At 39.6% G+C, this 21,396-nt stretch overlaps 1 protein-coding gene across 2 annotated transcripts in view; it reads left to right on the top strand.

The window, feature by feature from the left end:
* The first annotated feature begins 827 nt into the window (after positions 1–827).
* Positions 828–21,396, top strand: part of UGT8 (UDP glycosyltransferase 8) — an 85,238-nt gene continuing 64,669 nt past the window's right edge. Inside the window, exon 1 of one of the 2 annotated variants that reach the window (XM_027063362.2) lies at positions 828–1,059. The gene's annotated coding sequence lies outside the window, so the exon portion shown is untranslated. The other variant, XM_027063369.2, reaches the window with a different exon arrangement.

Below are 21,396 nucleotides of genomic sequence, written 5' to 3'. Positions count from 1 at the left end.
GTTGCTTCCTGGCCGGAACGCCAACTTGGCAAATATCTGCTCCTGGCAAACACAGATTAGTAAGGATAAAGTCTTCACAGACTCAACCAAGCAAAGCATAAATGGCCCTTTCAGCTCGAGCCTGCAAGGAGGGATGTTACTGAGCCCAGAACCCAAATTACTTTTTCCGGGCTCCCCAAACTCCAGTGTTTGTTTTAACGCTTTCGGATTCACGAGGCAGGTGTCTAACTCTCCTCCCTCGATTTCTTTCCCTTATCCCCTCTACCTCCTTGCCCAAGTTCAACTTTTTAATGGGTGCAGAAGTGCAGTGAGCTAGGAGGATAGGAAGGTGAGAGAAGTGGCGCTATCACCACGTAGATTCGTGCTGAGCTAGCGTGATGGGGGGAAGAAAAAGGCGGGCACCGAGAGCAGAGGGGTGGTGGCAGAAAGGGCACAAGGCACGCCTTGCAGGGGGAACAGGAGGCGGGGCCACGTGCCAGTCCCAGGGTTCCCAGCTCAAGCGCGAGCGGAGGGTTCCCGAGCGTTCCAGCTTGCCAGCCGACCGCCACTCCGCAGGCGAGCATCCCTATCCCAGGACCTGCCCCTCGCCCAGCCCGCGAGCGCGTGGCAAGAAGGCGCGTCCGCATCCATGCTCCAGCCCGGGGAGCACAAGGCGTTCGCAGACCCAGGCGTGTGACGAGAGGCTGAGCGCGTGGCACCCGCGTCGTGCCCCGCTGAGCCAGACGCGGGAGGAGAGGGGCGCGCTCCAGCTCTTCCAGCAGTGCGCTGGGCGGGGCGCGGCTGGGTGGGTTGGGGGGGGGGGGCGGCCACCCGCGGGGAGCAGCGGAGGAGCAGGCGCGCTGCGGCCCCGAGGGAGGGCACCGTTAAAGCTTTGCCATCAATTGTGAGCCCAGTGAGTCCGTCCTAAGCTAACACACTAACGCTACAGCCTCCCTCACGCCCCCAAACCACCGAAGGCGGCGACACCTGATCTAGCGCACAAACACGGGTCCCTTCTGTCCCCGGATACAATTACGCGGCAGACACACTCAAACTCACGCGCAGCAGCCAAGAGCCGAGGTAAGTAGAGTGAGCACGCCGTTCCAGCCGGCGGAAGGGGGGCGGGCTAGGAGGAGGAGATGGGCGTCGTTTGCTCCCAGAGGTGAGTGCTGAGCGAATGGCTACGGTCCAGGGTGCGGGGGGGGGGGGGGGGGGGAAGGGGGAGGGTAGGGATTGGAAAGTGCAGATGGGGTTGGGCTGAACAAGATAGGGAATGGGGGAGTGGGGTTGGGGGGTAGGGAGAAAGGTCAAGGTTGTGGGGCTGTGAAAGAGATTGTTCCCAGCTACCCTCGATCGCTCCCCTAGTCTTTTCCTCTCCCATATGGCACCGGTTTGAGGGTCTTTTCGAATTCGTGTGTGAACTCGGAGAGAGGAGGAAATAACTCGGCGCGGATCTGTTCGAGGACCTTGCACTTGACCCTGGAGGGATGGGCATCGGGGAGTCCCAAGGCCCGAGTCGCTGAGGGCAGCGATGGGGTCCAGGAGGTTTTGGACCTCTCCCAACAGTCTTCTACTTTGTCCTCTCCCTAAAGGGGAACTGGATGTGTTGGGGGTGGGGAGTGTCTCGGAGCTGCGCGCGCGCGCGGACACAAGCTCACACGCTCACTCACACTCTTTTTGGACCTTTGAGCTTCTGCGGGATCCCGCGCGACCCCCTAGGAAAGTACAGTGGTGGCAGGGTCGCGCGCGGTTTCCCGCGCGGTTGGGGAAACCGTGCGGCGTGTCCTCGCAGTAGAGAAGCCTGTGCAGGCTGCTAAGGTTAGAGAGGAGTTGAGAGGAGGACGCGCTGCAGGAAGTAGGGCGCCTTCCTCGGGCTGGAGGAGCGGCGAGGGGGCCTGGGATGCGTGATTTGGGTTTGTACGAGGCAAACCGCATCGGCAGGCGCAAATATGTGCAGTGCGACGGGGCAAAAGGACAGGCAGAGGTGGCGAAGGACGTACCCAATCTGTATGTGTAAATTTACTGGTTTAATTTTAGGTGTATAAAGTTGTGTACGGTGAATGTACTACTCTGCAGCACTTCCTTGGGGAGAGAGCCGCGTCTGCACATGTACCGCTGGTTCCCATCACCTTAAAGCATACCAGGGCACGGGGGAGGGAGATGGGGGAGAACGGGATGTCCCGAAGACTGACTCTTCCGAAGTCTAGGTCTTGTTAAGTAGCCTTTCTTAAGGAGAGGGAGAATCAAAAGAGGACGGTGGTGGGCGGCGTTCTCAGCCAGGAGTGACCCCGTGTCACCTCTGTATGAGTCAGTGTTAGTAATAGGGACAGCCTTTTATTTCAGGTGGGTTCCACCTAGAAAAGATCAAACAACAAACAAACAAACAACACTACACCAAAAAGCCTCAGCCCCCTCAGGCTGTCACCTTGTATGATGAATTTTTGCGTGAAGGTGTGGCTGTTTGGCTATATGCCAAACTTTACTTTTTCTGGTAATTTCATGTTCCAAAAAAGGTCTCCACTCAGAATTGCTGTGCTTTATATCTTTGGTGGAGGGGAGGGGGGGAAATGACTGCCATTAGTAGGAAGGATAGAAAGTCCTTTTAAACTGGTTTTCTAATTATATTAGGATTAATCACACTTTGTTCTCTGGAGATTTTTAAATTAATTGAAGAGTCATGCACCTCAATGTTATATGATAAAGGAATCCAGAACTTTGTTCACTGAGTAAAATCATAAGTCAGCATTTTTTTTTTTTTTCCAGTCCCAAAGTGGATTTAGTTTTCTCCTATCTCCTGATGGATAGTTTAAGGTTTTGCTTTAGGAATGGAATTCTGTTCAGCAACTATTCTAGATAATTACAGTGAGAAATAAATACTCTAGTATTGTTTGATTTGCCTGCCACCCGCAAAATAAAATTGACATCTAGCGTTGTGTGATTTATTGCTATAGGATTGTTTAAAAACTACAGTGAAGTGTATTGCCTTGACAGTTGGTAAAAGCTTAATAGTGTATAAGTACCTGGGCATAACTTAGTAGAAACAATACTTCTGACTTGATCTGGCTAATACTACTGAAGACATTTAAACTCTTCTTAAATCTACACTTCCCAGAGCTTTATGCTTGTTATGTTAATACTTGGTGCATTTATTAGGATAAGTAAACCAGTGGAGTAAAGAAAGATATTTACAACAAAATTTATTTTTTTGTAAAATCTATTGTTTGTGTAAAGAGTTTGACAGTTAACATTTAATTTGAATTACTTAAAACATTTCAAGGTACCTTATCAGCTTAATTACCACTTAAATAGTGATAACAAAGGAAGAAAACAACCATATTCCCAATTCTCAAACTCCTTTTCAAAGTTATTTATTTATCAAATAATATTGATTTGATGTTGCTTAATTCACACTAGATTTTCAGAATATACCAGGAGAATAAGAACTTTTTATTGCTTTTGTAATATATAATAATACTTAATTTATTGATATTGTTACCATCTGGGATGTTGCTTATTTAGATAAGCACATTTTCTCCATAGCTGACCTCTCACGTGATTAATTACTGAAACTTAAAAATTAAACTATTAAAACAAAAAAATAATTTCTAAATCTTACACTCAGTTGCTTCCTTGGATTTAAGTTAATTTTTCTGTTGGGTTGTCTTTATGAGCATGAATTCATAAAGAATTGAATAGTGCTATTCGTTGAGGTGTATAGAGCTGTTTTTGTTTATAGTAAATGGTCTTAGTCTGCCCAGTTGAAAAACTAGATTGAAGACAGAAGTACTATTCTTCCTTTTATGGTTTTTCTGGGTCCTCTTTCTGTTATCAGCTATCAACTTTCTACTGTCAGGCTGTGAGCGAGTCTTGCTGCTATATTATCTGTTGTCTTTTTTTCTGTGAAATGATGTGGGCTATTGCCTGAGTATAAAGCCTGTGGACTTTGTGACAGATACTTGCTGTTCTCATGCTTTATTTCTGGGCTCAATCACAAGCTATATGGTGCGGTTCCTAAAAGGATGACTTCTACATAAATGGTTTTAATGTTGTTTTATAGAATATTTTGTGTGTGAGATCTTAAGAAGAAGAGTGACTTAGTTTCAGACAGTTCAGTCTTGTGAAAAATCTTCGCTTTTCTGAGAAATTGAAGTAGCCCTTAAAAAAGTCGGTTGAATATCTGACTCTTGGATTTGGCTCAGGTCATGATATCACGGTTTGTGGGATTGAGCCCCGCCTCAGGTTGTACACTGGCAATGCAGAGCCTACTTGGGATTTTCTCTCTCTGCCCTTCCCTCTTTCTCTGTCAAAATAAATAAATAAACTTAAAAAAAAAGTTTACTGTACGCTACGCCCAGAGTGTCTTTGTTTGAGAATATGAATACAGTGATAGTTTCCATACCACTTCCTGCCACTGAAACCAGCTAGCCATATATAATATCGTTAATATTTTCCTATTCTGGAAGCCACGAGTAAGAAGTGTGGTTTGATAATCTTGTTAACCATACTTGAAGGTAGGTCAATCATTTCAATGTTATTTTGCATACCTACCTATGGAGGAACTAATCAAATTAGTTTGAATAGATTAGTTTAATTTAGTCTTGAAAACAGTAGCAATCAATATCTTCCCAATATAAAGCATTTCACAAACATTCATTCTTCTGTTCAACAAATATTTATTAAAACCACACTGTGCTCTTGTGCTCTGGGGATATACAAACACATAAGAGCCTGGAAGGGCTCTGGGTGTAAGAGGGTTAGTTAGATAGAAAACAAACTAGTTTCAGTACGTGCAAAATAGTGCCATAAGGTCTATGAGTGCTGTGATGAGGATATGCAGAGTGCCCTGAACAGGTATTGGAAGTGATCGGAAGACTAGAGAGGTTTCATAGAGAAGGTGACATAAAAGGCAGGGGCAAGGTCATGAGGGGCTGTTTGCCATCATAAGGAATATGGACCGTTTTCTGTTCAAGTCTGTTTCAAACAAAGGAGTGATTTGATGAAAAGACAGCTCTCACAGCCATCTAGAAGGGTGGATCTGAGGAATATGAGATAAGAACAGCAGTTTAGAAGGTACTAGAGTGATCTTGTTGAGGACCTTATACCATAGTGGTAGCAGTGAGATGAAGAAAAGTGTTTGATCACATAGATGTTAAGGTAGGAGAATCTAGGATTAGGTGAGCGATTAGGTGAGCGATTATATGATGGGTGACATAGGAGGATGGAATAGGGACTTTAAAAGGTTGGAGGAGCAAAGATGATAGAGTTCAGTTTTGGACATGAAGAATATGAACTACCTATAGAAAATCTAGTTCTGGGCAGAGAGGTCTTGGCTGGATAGATCAGGTAGATAAATGGATAGATGGAAGGATGGATGGATAGGTAGGTAGATAAATGCACGGATAGATGGATGGATGAATGCACTGATTTAACAGTTTTCAGTATATGGGTGGTTGTACGAAAAAAAAAAAAAAAAAGAGGAGTCGATAGGTCTTCCAGGGCAGGTACAAAGACTAAGACAGAGATAGAGACCTAGGGAGATCTTAAAGTTTAACAGTTGGGTGAGAATCAGGGAGCCAGAAAAAATGAGAGGTACAGAGTGGAAGGAAGGAGGACAATTAGGGGAGAACAGCTTTTTAGGAGCTGAAGAAATAAGTTCAAGAAGTAAGATCAGGTACTTAAATGGGGGTATCAGACAGTCCTGGTTCTGCCCCTGACTAACTCTGTGACCTTAAACTTAGAATTTAGTTCTCACCTACAAAAAGAGAACCAAAGTGCCTACACCATATGTCTACTGTGAGGATCAAATGAGATGAAGTCTAGCAAGCTCCGTGCCTAGAAGCTTACTGGTTTGTGTTCAATAAATGGCTAGCTGTTTTTATGAAAAGCTGAACTTGGATTTGGTGATAGTTTGTAGGGACTATTGCTTTCAGCAGTACTTGCTCTCAGGGTTTCAGGAGGGTGATTGAAGGTATATTTCGGATGAAAACTTGATCAGATTTACAGCCTTTGGGGAGGAAGCCAGTAGAATAGGGGTAATTGGAAATTTTGAAGGGAGCAGAAAGAGCAGTTTGAAAGCATTGCCTAAGGAGAGGGTGGGAATTGCATCAAGAGCACTGGGAAAGCCCCTGGGATACTCTGGACAAGCCACGCCTTTACCAGCCTGAGGGTCTTGTGCCACACAGGTTTGTTTGGTTTGTTGTTGTTGTTGTTTTATTTTGAGAGACAGAGCAGAGGAGGGGCAGAGAAAGAGAGGGAGAGAGAGAATCCCAGGCAGGCTCCATGCTGTCAGAGCAGAGCCCGATGTGGGGCTTGAACTCACAAACTGTGAGATCATGACCTGAGCCGAAACCAAGAGTCAGACGCTTAACCATCTGAGCCACCCAGGCACCCCGCACACAGGTTGTTTTTTAAAAGCCTCTAGTAATCAAATCATAGACATTTTAAATGTTTTGTTAAACTATTTTTGGTACCATAAGTGAGTTCTAGTTTCTTAGATAATCTAATAAGGATATGGATTATCCATTTTGAAAGAGTCTGAACAAAAACAACAAAAAAGACAAGTGATATTAAAACTGAACAAAATATTTAATATTTGATGATTCAGAAAGCACTTCTATATCTTATGGAATCTGAAAAGGCAACACTATGGGAAGCAGTTATTAAACTTGTATAATGGACTGATGCATTATTTTTTAAAAAATTAGATCTACTGTAATCATATTTAAAAATACCTACTTTTTTTCTTTAGGATTTTCTCTATTTGGATGAAGTAATGCTTTATATTAGTGATAAATATCTAAAATTAGATTTCTACTTTAATATGTGTGTACAATTTCTACCCTGTAATTAGTGGACATTTTGAGGAAATGTTTGCATGTATAAACTGGTTTGGGAACCAATCAACAATTGAACATAATGCATATTATTTACTAATTGGTTGTAAGGTATATTGGTAATAATTGGTTATAAGTAATATTGATTTTTCTTTTTTAGTTCAAATTAGTATATATGTTTCAATACTTACGGTTTCTCATTTGTCATTTGTTTATATACCATTTAGAGTACACATAGTTTTCCAAATTTCTAATAAGTGTTTTTGAGTGAAATGAAATTAGATGATCAGCATGTTTTAATTTTTTATCCTTATCCTTATCCTTATCCTTACTCTTATTCTTATTTTTTTTGAGAGGGGAAGAGGGCAGAGATAGAGAGAGAATCCTAAGCAGGCTCCACACGTGGAGCCCCATGCAGGACTCCCATCTCATCACTGTGAGATCATGACCTGAGCCGAAATCAAAAGTCTGACGCTCAATCCACTAAGCTCCCAAGGCGCCCATAAAGTCAATATTTTTAAGGTGACTCATTATGTGTGTAGTTTTCATGTGTTTTATGTGTGCAGTTTTTAATCTCTGATGATGTTCTTTACTTGAAATTCTCTAGTCACACTTTTTTTTTTTACCAGGATCTCTGTATTTTGGAGTTGAATTTTGGTGCTTTTGGTTCACTGCATTAACTTCCTCACAGTGTATGATCTCGTTCTTGCAAAGCATAGACTGTGTAGTCCCATGTTGTGTATTCACCAACTCAGTTTTAGACTATGTACTGCCCTGCTCAACACTGCCTTAAGATATGACAGATGCCAAGTTGAAATTGATTTGGACATGCGTGCCATGCTTAGGTCAGCATTTCCGAGTGCAGAGCCAGAGAAAAATGGAACCTTTGGATTTATGAATGGCGGGTATCTAGGACAGCATAGGTCAGTTCGTACTCTTTGGCTAGAAATTTGTATAAGTATTAAAACATTTGGAAAGCATGTGTAATTAGGAACATTTCAGAGATACTGTGTGTTTTGCTCTTAGCCTTGTGCTATTTATTTGTATTGTTAATAATCAAAATAATCACTATATTTATTATATTTGCCTTGACTTGAGTTAGATAATAGAAATACATCTGTAGGTATTCCAATTTACTGACAATTTTACATTATAACTGATTTGGTAAATGTTTGCTTGATTTTGGAATATTATTCATACAAAATATGTGTAAAATTATTGTGTACTTTTCAGTTTTTAAAAGAATTAATACTTGAAATATTTTCAAGATGCTGAGTCATATTTTTTTAGCTATTTCATTGGCTATAACTAATTTTAATAAATAATAACTGTAATAACCGTAGGGCTGATTTTCCCCAAAGTGAGGTGTTTTAGTTTAATAATATGTCCTCATGAATTTTTAAAAACTTTTTTAATGTTTATTTATTTTTGAGAGAGAGGCAGGCGTGCAAGTGGGGGAGGGGCAGAGTGAGAGAGGGAGACACAGAACCTGAAGGCTCCAAGAGCCCTCTGAGGGGCTCAGTCTCATGAGCTGTGAGATCGTGACCTGAGCTGAAGTGGGACGCTTAACCGATTGAGCCACCCAGGTGCCCCCTCATGAATTTTTTTTAATGTTTTCCTGTTTGTTTGTTTGTTTGTTTTTCTTAAGTTTATTTATTTTGAGAGAGACAGAGAGCGAGTGTGAGCGGGGACAGAGAGAGAGTTAGAGAATCCCAGGCAGGCTCTGGGCTGTCAGCAGTGTGGGGGCTCAATCCCATGAACCATGAGATCATGATCTGAGCCAAAACCAACAGTCGGCACTCGACTGATTAAGTCACCCAGGTGCCCCTGTCCTTGTATATTTTTAAATTATTTTTTAAAAAGGAAGTAGAATCCAGTGTATTTTTTGTATGTTCCTGAAAAGTTGTGTAAAAATCCAATTTTTATAAACGGACTCATATTTATAGAATTTAAAATAAAGGTGATGGGTATACAGATGTTTGTTAGTCTTTATACTTTTCTGTATGTTTGAAATATTTTACAGTAAAAAATGTGGACAAACGTGGACACTAAGCACATCAGTGTACCCAGAGACTTTGTTATTTAAAGCAAAATTTTATTTTCCATAAAAAGAATCCTATTTTGATTAATCTGTTTTGCAAATTCAAATTCTCCTAATCTACTTAAGGAAACACACACCACCACCACTCTGCCACTAACGTAGGCATTCTTCTGTACCACATTTTTGAATGTAGTCATAGCCACCAGAATTTCTTAAATTTCTAAATTAAGATAAAGGCTTAATGTAATCCTCATCATAAAATCCCTTATTCTTTTTTTTTTTTTTCGAAGTTTATTTACTTATTTTGAGAGAGACCGAGACCGCAAAAGTCGGGGAGGGGCAGAGAGAGACCGAGAGTGTGAGAGAACCCCAAGCAGGCTCTGTGCTGCCAGCTCAGAGCCCGACATGGACTTGAACTCAGGAGACCTTGAGATCATGACTTGAGCTGAAACCAACAGTCCGATGCTTAGCTGACTGAGCCACCCAGGTGCCCCATTATTATCTCTCATTCTAAAGGGGAGGCATCAACAGAAGGATGTTTCCGTTTTTTTACACTAGCAGTGGAATGAATGATTCAGCAGTGTTGCCTTCCTGCTTTGAGAGAGTTGTTCTAAGACTGGGCAGTTAGTGCAGGACCTGCAGGCCCTTCCCTGTGGGTTCTCATACAGAAAGGCCCTTGTGCGTTACATAGCTTTTGCATTTGTGCTGTTGTGCCTGTTGTTCATTTGTACTCAACCAGCCAATCAGGAGAGCAGGGCTTAGAGGAAAACTAGTCAAACAGGTTTTCCCCGTCTATTTAAATGGGGGGAAAAGCAGTGAAATTTGTGGATAAGGTCAAGGGTGAAACTATTTTAAGGAGTATTAATGCTAATCACTGACTCTTATTTTCTCCTGGGTTTTGAAAATACTTTGGGGGCGTATGTGAGAATATATCTTAATGGAGCTAGATTGAGCGTAAGGGAAACAGAAAGAAGTAAATAAGAAATAGGGAATTAGAACAAGGTAGAGAGAGGGAAAGGGAAAACAATAGTGGAGGGAAAAAAACCCAAGAGGAAGAGGACAAGTGTTTCCACGTCCTATCTTGCCTTTGTGTAAGCTTTGATCTGAGAATGAGTTTAATTAAAACAAGCAAACACCTGCAGTCTTCAATATCCAAAATAGGGAACATTCTACTGGGTCAGGGCTGAGGCTTGGTAGGAATATTCGTGGGAAAATGTTGTAGTTGCTATCTCTTAACACTGACTTTATCTTGCAAGTACACAGTTCCTTGAACAATAGTAAAATGTTATATTCGTACAGCATTTTTGTAGTTTGCAAATCCCTTACTCATACACTCTATTGTTTTATCCTCATTCCTCTCCTGAGCATCCAGTAGATAGTCATGTTTTACAAACCATGATCTGGGCTTGCAAAACTCTTAAGTAACTGCTGGTGGTCACTAGGAAAGGCTGTGAGGATTTGGTGTTGGAACACATGCTTCTTTCCTAGAGCTGTGCCCTGGAACCACAGCTGACCACCTGCTGAAATCTGGACCCTATAGAAATGACCTCTAAGTATGTCTTTCTTTAGGCCTCACCAGAGTCTTTTTACCCACCTACTGAGATTTTCTTCCCCTTTACCCTCTGGAATGGTGAGCTAGTCATGCTCATGGATTGGGGTTTTATTACGAATAAGTGATTCACAGATTTGCAAGTCTAGTTCGGACTTCTTAGGTACTCTCTCTTTGTAGAGTCTCCAGGTCTGACACCCTCACTTGCCTGTCTTCAGGCATAGATTTTGGTGTTATTTTGGAGTCCAACCTCTCCTTTTCCGCTTATATCTAGCCTGGTCCCTAATTCCATCACTGTCTTCACAAAGATCTTTCACACATTGATACTTTCCATTCACTTTCTGCTGTCCCTGTCGCTTCCTGACCACATCAGTGCCTCCTTCTCACCATACCCTGGACCTTGTTTTCTCCACTCTCCATTCCTCACTGGGTTGCATTTGCCTTCCACGAGTGCTGTTTGACTGTGCCATTCGTTTTCACATGAGAAATTCCAGCTTTCAGGGTTCTTACTGTCCAGCTGCATTCTGATCATCCTCCAACAGTTTTCCATTTATCAGGTTCCATTTATTCCTGGAGGTATAAATGGATATTCCTCCACCTGATTCTTCTGCTTTTGTTTCTCTCTGTACTTAGCAAAGTTTCATTCTTCACCATGTTGACCCTCAAGTTCCATCTCAGATATTGCTTCCCAGTCTCTTGTGCTTTTCTTTGGATTTCTTTTTTACCTGTGCTGATGACCCTTTAACACTTAATTAGATTAATTCTCCAAGGAGAGTATGAGCTCTTAGAAGGTGGGCTCTCATTCATAGTTGCCTCGTAATGCCGTGGACAAACATACTGATGACAGGATATTCAAATATAATTGAATGGCATCTTTAGTGACTCATAAGGCAGCAAAGAAGGTCCATTCTCCAATTTTCTATATGTATATTGTTGCTTTTGCCCTTTTGTTCTTTCCCAACTGCATTATTCAAACTTGAAATGTTCCATTATTTTATTTTTAAATGAAATATTCTATTCTGCAGAGACCACTGTATCACTTAGTCACAACAGACAAAATAAAGTCTGATCTGTTATTATCTGCTACCTCTATATTATAGGTCCTTTGAACTCTTTATTATAATATAATATTTATTATAGTTTAGTAGGTTTTTCTTTTTGAGTTTACCTGGGGCTTCTAATGGATGGAAGTACATTCACAGCCAGCTCTAGGTAAGGCTAATAAAAGGAAATAAGGACAGAGATAACTAAGTGTATTTAGTTTTTGTTTTGTGTTTATATTTGAATGTAAACACACCTGATATCATGAAACAGTAGGTGGAGAAAAAAAATGATTACACACATGAGAAAGATCTGACTTCAGAGTCATTTGAATGGCTCCCTTCCTCCCCACCCCCCAGATAAGACATTAGATACTAATTAATTCAAAGCACCAGTTCAGGCCAAGTTCTTTTTTCCCTCTTCTGTGGTTATTTCCTCCTTTGGCAATCAGCAGAATTCTCTGGTTTGAAACGTCTCCTTCCCTCTCTCTTTCTGGGTAGGGCAGTAGGAGTGGGAATAGGAATAAGAACATATTTTAAGGAATCTCTTCACTAAAAGAAAAAGAAAATAAGCAGGTTTGGTAATACTATTAATAAGAAATGATGCCTGACTCTGTTATTTGTCCGTTTTAATTTTTTTTTTAATTCTCCAGAGCTATGTTATTTTGATCAATTGGACTTTATCTGAGCATATGCTTTGGAATACTGTTTTTCTTCAAATTTTACAACTATGCAAAAATATACGGATACAGCCTCCTCTGGCTGTCCTGCTCCCTCCTTTTGCTATCTCTCTCTCTTTCTTTCTTCACCAGCCTGCCCTTCTGGAGATAATGTCCCTGTCTTTGATGGGGAATTCAGAAGAGGGATCCTAGTGATTGGGTTACAAATTGGAGGGAGGAATATTGGAGCTGGGGCATAGGGTTCTGCCCATCACTAACATAGGAGGTGGTCATTTTGTTCAAATCACCCTGTATAGGGGTGCCTGGATGGCTCAGTTGGTTAAACATCCCACTTTGGCTCAGGTCATGATCTTGTGGCCCCATGTCAGGCTCTGTGCTGACAGCTGAGGGCCTGGAGGCTGCTTCAAATTCTGTGTCTCCCTCTCTCTCTGCCTCTCCCCTGCTCTCTCCCCTGCTCACTCTCTCTCTCTCTCTCCCTCCCTCCCTCAAAAATAAATACACAGTAAAAAATCTTAAATTTTTTTTAATTAAAAAAAAAAAATCACCCTGTATAGTAGTTATCTAGCCTCTGTATGGGTCCTAAGTGCTTTTTGCTTTCTCATCATTTTTTTTACCAGTAAAAATACTTCAGCTTACAAATTTGATACTGCTTAAATGCATTTCTATTCCTCCTCATACACTTCTGCCCAAATGGTATGACATAGGAGACGTTTTGAATCAGACACGCTGGAGGACTGTATGGTATCTGTAACATACACAAATTCATTCACCCATTCATTCAACAATCAGTCTATTATATGATAGAACTCTTCCACCTTAGAGCCAAAATACATGGTGTTTTTTTAAAAATCTAGTATAAAATTTAAAAGTTTTATGTAGAAAGGTTTAAAAAGATCTTTATTAAGGCTTCTCAGAAACTGCTTTTGATTTGTATATCTCAGAATTTAAGAATAGGTTGGTCGATTATCTGACATATGACAGTGGCAACTTTTGAGAGTCTTTGTATGGTACTGGTAAAGGGTCCTGGATTAGGACTCAAGAAACCTGAGTGCTAGTTCCAACTCAGCCAGTGAGTAACTACAAACTTAGCCAGGGGATGCTAGGCGACCGCCCCCTGGAGACCTTGTCCCTTTCTCTACAGATGAGAGGATTTGAACTTGGTTATCTTTAGTCTTTAAATTGGGACTTTGACATTTTTTAAAGTGAAAATGCATACTTTAAGAATATTTGGTATCATTTCATAACAAATATATTAAGTACCAGTGTTTAAGTATATTTATATTATGTTTGCAAGCCTAATAACAATAGCAATGCTATACAAAAGACTTCTCTGGACTTGATTCATCATGCTGAATATCAGTTACCATTCTGGATGCTAAGAAGGCACAAAATTATGTTTTCACCTGTTAGTAAGAAAGCATCAGAGAAATAAGTTTTGTCTTTTTACAGAACCTACCAAAATCTTCCTCTTCTGGGGAATAATGTAATTTTGCTGTTTTATCTAATACCCTGTAATAACCTGCTCTTAGTGATTATGCTGGCATTTTATAGGACATCATTGGGAAAATTTGTTGTTAGTTAATTCTTCTGGACTTCCAAGGAATTGAACAGGGAAATATCCAGAAGTTGTTTTTTGTTCTGATTTGGTTTTGCTTATATTTGTACAGGCATTTTTGGTTCTAAAACATGTTTAAGATATCACTTGGGAATTTATTCTGTGACTCTTAATCTTAATGTAGATAATGTTAAAATCTGCTTACACTATTGATAGTAGCAAAAGGATATTATTAATAAAGAAGAGAAACAATCTTGTGATATTTTGTGATCCTGGTACATTTCTGCAGCCTTAAGAATGTCTGTATAATGATGTGTTGAAAACCTGTTTCCCTGGGGGGGTGCCTGGCTGCCTCGATGGTAGAATACGTGACTCTTGATCTCCGGGCTTTGAGTTTGAGCCCCAGGTTGGGTATAGAGATTACTTAAAAAAATAATAAAATATTTTTTAAAAACATGTTTCCCCACACGTGAATAAACCTTGAGGTGAGAGAGGATGAAAATTTAATCTAGATTTCCTCCACATTCACTGTGGTGTTCTAAGAATTAAAATCCCAATGAAAGAGAGTTATAAAAATTCCTAACGAAACATTTTAAAACATTAATCAGGCATCAGTTTTCTTTTAAGAAACCATATACCTATAAGAACTTAAAGTCTTATGCAGTCTTATTTATGAAACTTTTCTCATTTGCTTAAAGATGAGATCAGAATAAAAACAAAGAATTTCCTTTTTGTTCACTGAATGTTGATCGCATGATGCAGTTGCCTGGAGATAACTGGTACCGAGCTGGTCTTGAGGAGATGAAGAAAAAGAAACCCACACTTATTCCTGTATGATTTGTGTATATGTATATCATACATACATATTTTTTTAAAACTGGTTATGTGATAAAGATCGAAAGTGTCTTTTTTAAAAAATATTTATTGATTTAGAAAGAGAGAGAGCATGAGCGTGTGAGCTGAGGAGGGACAGAAAGAGAATCCCAAGCAGGTTCTACGCTGTCAACATAGAGCTCAGCTCAACGTGGGGCTCAATCTCACAAACTTTGAGATCATGACTTGGGCCGAAATCAAGAGTCAGACACTTAACTGACTGAGCCACCCAGGTGCCCCAAGATCAAAAGTCTCTTAATGCCACTGTTTTCTTTATTAAAAAAGAATTGCCTTTGTTAAAATTCCAGACTTTTATCTCTGTCAGTGATCCTTAAAATGGTGCCTGAACCAGCAGCATCAGCATCACCTGGGAATTTGTTGGAAATGCAAATTTGGGGCTCATCCCAGATCTATGGAATCAGAAACTGTGAGGACAGGGCCAATAGTCTTTGTTTTACTAGCTTTCCAGGTGGTTCTGATGGCATGCCAAGGTTGGAGAACCACTGATCTCTGATACTAAATATAATCAATTCAGATTTTCTGATCATTTTAGGGACAAAAGAAAAACTAGGTTTAAATTTCAAAATGCTTTCCTCTTACTAATTCCCTGGTTAGTTTTTATAACCTAAACTTAAGCTATTGTGTTTTATTTACAAATTGCTTATTTACGCATATTCAAGTATTCATAGTGCATTTAAAACACACACACACACACTCTCTCTCTCTCTCTCCTCTGTTTATTAAAAACAACAAACAAAATGGGTTGGATTAGTTGTTTACTTTTGTGTATTTTGCTATGATTTTGTGTAAGGGCAGTCCAGTGGTTCTCAATATTATAATTACTTGGAGAGCATTAAATAAAAGCAAAAAAATAAATGCTAAGACCTATGAGGTCTTATCTCCAGAAATTCTGATTTAATTGATAAGTTTAGAGGTAGTAGGCTTTCAGGCATCTCTAGCTTTTCCAAACATCCCAGGTGATTATAACGTATGGTCAGGGTTGAGAGACACTGGCATGTAGCGATATGTTCAAAGATTGGCTTACCTACCACGTAACGGTCCCTTAAAAAATTGTATAGGTAAATTAGTTCCTTTCCTTATTGTAAGCAGATTGTCTTTTGTTTTCCAGTAGGTTACTGTATTGTTGACTGGTTGACCATGTTATTAATCAGGTTTTATTGCTCTTAATTCTAACTCTTGGCTTTACCCCAAATCCTTTCTTACCAAAGTACAGTCCATGTACCTGCGTCTTTGGATAGCACCAGAGAGCTTGTCAGAAGTAAATAATTTGGCACACTAGACATACTGAGTCAGAATTTGCATTCTAACAGTATCCCTGTAAAATTTGTCTTCACACTACAGATTCTTTGTAACATAAAGCTTAAGATTCATTTTCTCAATTTTTTTTTTTCCTTAGCATCTGTTTGGTCTTAACTACTTTTATGAACCAACTCATACCAATGTCATTATACCTATTTTTAAAATTGTTTTTAAGTTTATTTATTTATTTTGAGAGAGACAGAGACAGCACGAGTTGAGGAGGGGCAGTGAGAGAGGGAGAGAGAGAGGTTCCACACTGCTAGCACAGAGCCTGATTTGGGACTCAAACCCAGAAAGCCAAGAGTCAGACACTCAACAGCTGAGCCACCCACGACCTTTTAAACCTATTTTTACATCTATTTTTTTAGTAAGGTCTTTTAATTGTAAGAGATCTCCAGGACCGTCTAATTTCATAGTCTTAATTGGCAGATGAAGAAAATTAGGCACCAAGAAATTAAATGACTTGGCCCAAATTACAAAGGCTGCTGATTTGGGGATCTATAGACACATGCCATACCTATTTTTATTTTTTCTTACATCATAGAGACTTCACTGTAGAGTCACCTAAAATGATGTTATTTTCATAGTATAAGCAACTGGAAATATGAGCTTCCCAAAAAGATAGTCTTAGGTTACCCAAGTGTGACACACAGCCAAAACCCAACATTTTAAATACACGTTGACATTTGTTTAAATTATCTATCTAGTGTGACATTGATTAATACTTTACTAATACTTTAATATTTCAAGTTATCTTATTATAATTTGTGGGATTAAATGATCATGGGAAAGTTGAATATGTGGTATTAAACTGAATGAAAATGAAAAGCTACTGCCGTGTTCTTATAAATTTCCAAAACTGTATTTGTGTGCCTGAGATATTATAGGTACTTTATAAAAGTACATTAAAAACATACACTTTGGGGTTGCTTGTTTGTTTATTCTGAGTTCCTCAAGATCCTGGGCTGGGCATTGTGACTTTTCTGAATACCCAGAACAAGTGAAATTTAACTCGGGTCTTTATATTTCAGATCCACATGCCCTTTGAATCACTTACGTATCTCTTAATGCACATAAGGATTGAGTAGTAGATCCTTGTCTCTCAATCCGGTGGTTGAACTGCATCAAAATCTCCAAATGCTTATTAGAAATGCAGATTTTGGGGGTTCTTTCTCCCCAGACTTCCTAACAGCCTGTGTGATGAAGAAACCATGGAATCTGCATTTTTAAGAAGCACCACAGGTGATTGTTTAGGACAGGAATGTTGGAGAACCATTTCATGAGATTAAATATGTGTGTTTAAAATAATTAAATTTAATCACTGTTATCAAGCATTAATTTGACCCATATTATATCCAAGGTACTAAGTTGCAATGTCTGTTGGTATCCATATTATCCTATTTTTCTTTCCCTTTTTTTGTCTTGTTTTTATCTTACTTCCCCCCACCTGATGATCAGAGAAGGGCCCCAGGAGGGCCTGGGCCAGCTATCACTGATAAGGGAAGAGCATTTGGTTTCTCCTGACAGCTTCACCATCTGTACTAGATGTCTGAATAGATACTGGTAGTGTAGGCAAGTGTTAAGTGTGGCTAACTCGGAGTGCGGGACGACAACAAAGGACAAAAAAACATTCTTCATGACCTCTCCTGCGCCAGGAGGTTTTCGTGCGCTCCTTGGCACTAGTCTAAGTCCCAGGTGCAGGATTAAAAATTTTGAATGGTTTTACTACTGGTTTATTCCTTTCAGTATTTTGTGTGTATGAAGAAAGATCTGCCTGTGTGTTTCTTTTACAAATTTATATTCATCTTGTTTTCTTTAAGGTGACATGAGAGTGTTAGGAATGTGGTGTGAATAATAGACTATTTTCTGTTGTGCCTTTTGATATTATTAGACACAAATAGTATCCAAAAAAGCAAAAATGTGTTAGAAATTTTGGCTAAAAGCTTTTGACAAGTAGCTTTGACTTGTTTTTTGTTTGTTTTGTATTTTTGAGAGAGAGTGCACAACAAGCAGGAGAGGAGCAGAGGGAGAGGGAGAGGGAGAGGGAGAGGGGAGAGGGAGAATCCTAAGCAGGCTCCATGCTGTCAGCTCAGAGCCCTATGTGGAGCTCAATCCCACAAAGTGAGATGATGACCTGAGAGGAAATGAAGAGTCAGGCACTTAACAGACTGAGCCACCTAGGTGCCCCTGGATTTATTTGTTTTTTTAATTTGTGAAATGGAGCCCAATTTCTTTCTTTGCATTTAGCATATTCCAGTTGAATTTTTGTAGTTAAATCGTGCACCTCCATACATACATGTAAGTATCTGTGATTTTTCTCAATGAGTAAAAAGCATTAATTTGGGAAAGTGGTAGTTTCGAAAATCTAAGTTATCTATCTTTATTAACGACTGACAGACAACCTGAGTGGTTCTGTTGGCAGTGTAGGGTTTTTGTTGTTGTTGTTGTTTTCTTTTCCTTTCCTTTCCTTTCCTTTCCTTTCCTTTCCTTTCCTTTCCTTTCCTTTCCTTTCCTTTCCTTTCCTCTTCTCTTTTCTTTTCTTCTCTTTTCTTTTCTTCTCTTTTCCTTTCTTTTCTTTTCTATTTTCCTCTCTATTTTCTTTTCTTTTCTTTTTTCTTTCTTTCTTTTCTTTTTTTTTTTTTAACCCAGATTGCACCCTTACTTAATTAAAAATGCCTATTGCCAGATCAACAGTTTTTGTGAGGTGGGAAGGAATATTAACCAACAATGGGTGGCCTTAATTTTCTAAATTATCTCTCCTCACCCTCCCACACCCAGTCAAGGTGTTCCCATTTCATAGTGTGATTTTAGGGGACTCCTTCCTTTTAGTAGTTTACTTGCAAGAAGACAGTCCTAATTAATTTCAGAACTCAAGATATTGCCTGCATATGAAAGATGAATGCTTAAACCTGGGCTGTTGAATAACTCTATAGCAATAAAATGGAGCCATCCCCGAGTTAGCCCACAGTTACAGTTTTCTTCAGCTTTATTTTCTTCCTCCCTTCCTATGGTGGGATAAAAATAGGTTAAAAATGGATATGAACCTCTGCAGTATGCTACATGTAGATCCTGCTCAAGTTCTTATCCTACTCAGTCTGACTATCCTTGTCTGTAAAATGGGAACAACACTTTTTCTTTGGTATGGTCTCTCAGTGTAAAATGAGATCATGCTCATAAAGCCTGTAATGCAGGGAAGGTACATAGTACAGTGGAGCTCTTTATAAGATATGCTATTTATTGATAGTTTTACATTAGGATATAAGTCACAAACCATAGAGGGACCAGCTCATTCCATTTTGTCCAGATAGAACACTGAAAGTTCCACATCCTGGAAATCTCCTCAGTTCTGGGCAAAGCAGGATGGTTAGTCATCCTAGTATGGGAAACAGAGACTCAAAGTGCCTTTAAGACAGTAGTTTACTTGTGTCACAGAGAATGGCCGTAATGAGCATAAGCAAGGAAAAGGGCTGGTATTCTGCTTCCACAGTGTGGATTCAAGTATTCTTTGTTGTTGCACTATTCCTGGTTTATACTTCTGCCTACGTGGTCAGTCCAGGATGTTAATCATTACCCTGTGCTCATTCCTGCTAGCAGGGAGGTGAAAATTGAAACCTCTCAAGGCATAACTTAGAAACTGCACATATCACTTTTGCTTCTGTCCCATGCACATGTACCAGAACTTACTTATATGGCCCAAACTAGCTCCTAGAGAGGCTAGGAAATGTCTTAGGTCTTTCTGGCTGTGAGCCAAGTAGAAGTAGAGGATTCCATTACTAGAAAAGAAAACTATATGCCACAGCAGTCTCTTGTATGCCTATTATGGCATCCAACAAATTCCAGCTTCTTGTCACATTCTTTTGTTATTTAATATAATGGTCACTTGCAAATTGAATGTGTAAGAAGTTAACAAATAAGATGAAAAAAGACCCCTAGACTTAAGTAAAAACTGAAATGGAACCTATATTTTGATACTTTCTTCCTCCAACTGCAATATCCATTATCCTAGAAACTTTCTCCATTATTGGGATGTGTAACTAATGTCAGTACCTCAGGCAAAAAGCTTTTGATTTAGAATTTTGTTTAGAAATAAGACAATTGATAAAATTACATTTCATTCATTTAAGATTAAAGAAAAAAAAAATGGGACCATTAGTGGCTGTGCCTGTGGTCCAACTACATAGTACCCTGGCTCAAAATCACAATTGCAGTCAATTCATTCAGTAACTATTTATTGAGCACTTACTGCATGGTTAACAATGGAAATAAAATAGTTACCTACTTTTACTAAAATTTCAACCTTTTTGGACCTTAAATTGTGCTAGAGGATACAGAAGTTAGATTTTTTTTTGGCTTTTTTAAATTGGAGTAAAATTAGCATTCAGTGTTATATTAGTTTTAGGTGTACAATAATTAGTTTTAGGTATAAAATAGTGACTGGACAATCCTGTACATTACTCAGTGCTCACCACGATAAGTGTCACTATTTGTCACTGTACAATGTAATTACAGTATTATTGACTGTATTCCCTGTGTTGTACATTTCAATTCCATGACTTGTTTTACAACTTTTGTACCTCTTTGTAGATTGTACCTTTTAACCCCCTTTTATCTATTTCACCCACACCCTCCTCCCTCACTTCCTTCCCTTTGGCGACTGCCAGTTTGTTCTCTGTATTTAAGAGTCTGTTTTTTGTTTGTTCATGTTTATTTTTTAGATTCCATATATAAGGGAAATGATACAGTATTTGTCTTTCTCTGACTTGTTTCACTTAGGATAACACCCTCTAGGTCCATCCATGTTGTTGCAAATGGCAAGAACTCATTCCTTTTTATGGCTGAGTAATACGTTGTGCATATATACTACCTCTTTATCCATTTATCTATCGATGGGCACTTTGGTTGCTTCCATGTCTTGGCTATTGTAAACAATGCTGCAATAAACATAAAGGTGCGGGTATCTTTTCAAATTAAGTGTTTTCATTTTCTCTGGGTAAACACCCAATAGTGGAATTATTATTGGATCATATGATATTTCTGTTTTTAATTTTTGAAGAATCTCTATACTGTTTTCCACTTTGCCTTGCACTAATTTACCTTTCATTAACAGTGCACAAGGTTCCCTTTTCTCTACATCCTCCAGGACACTTATTATCTCTTGTCTTTTTGATACTAGCCATTCTGACTGGTGTGAGGTGATATCCCACTGTGGTTTTAATTTGCATTTCCTTGATGATTAGTGAGGTTTGTGGTGCCTAAATGGGATGTCTCTGAATTGGATGGGAGCCCCTGAGGTGAGGACCTATGGAAGCCCAAGACAAAGGAGGTGAAAGAATTCACCTGAAGCAGAACAAAGGAGCTAAAAATTTATTGAATAAACCACTAGGCAGTAGAGGGCAGGACCGCAGAGAGGCTATCTGTTAGGAGGCAGGAGGGGGCTTCTTTTACTGAGGGAAAGTGAGGAGTATGGGGACCTATGGAATTTTCCCTTTTTTGGTAACTGTGCCTAGTTGTAAGTAGCCCATTGTT

The sequence above is a fragment of the Acinonyx jubatus genome, chromosome B1 (genome assembly GCF_027475565.1).
Source record: "Acinonyx jubatus isolate Ajub_Pintada_27869175 chromosome B1, VMU_Ajub_asm_v1.0, whole genome shotgun sequence".
Taxonomy (NCBI): Eukaryota; Metazoa; Chordata; class Mammalia; order Carnivora; family Felidae; genus Acinonyx; species Acinonyx jubatus.
The sequence above is the reverse complement of the archived record's forward strand: the minus strand, read 5'-3'. Positions and strand labels throughout refer to the sequence as shown.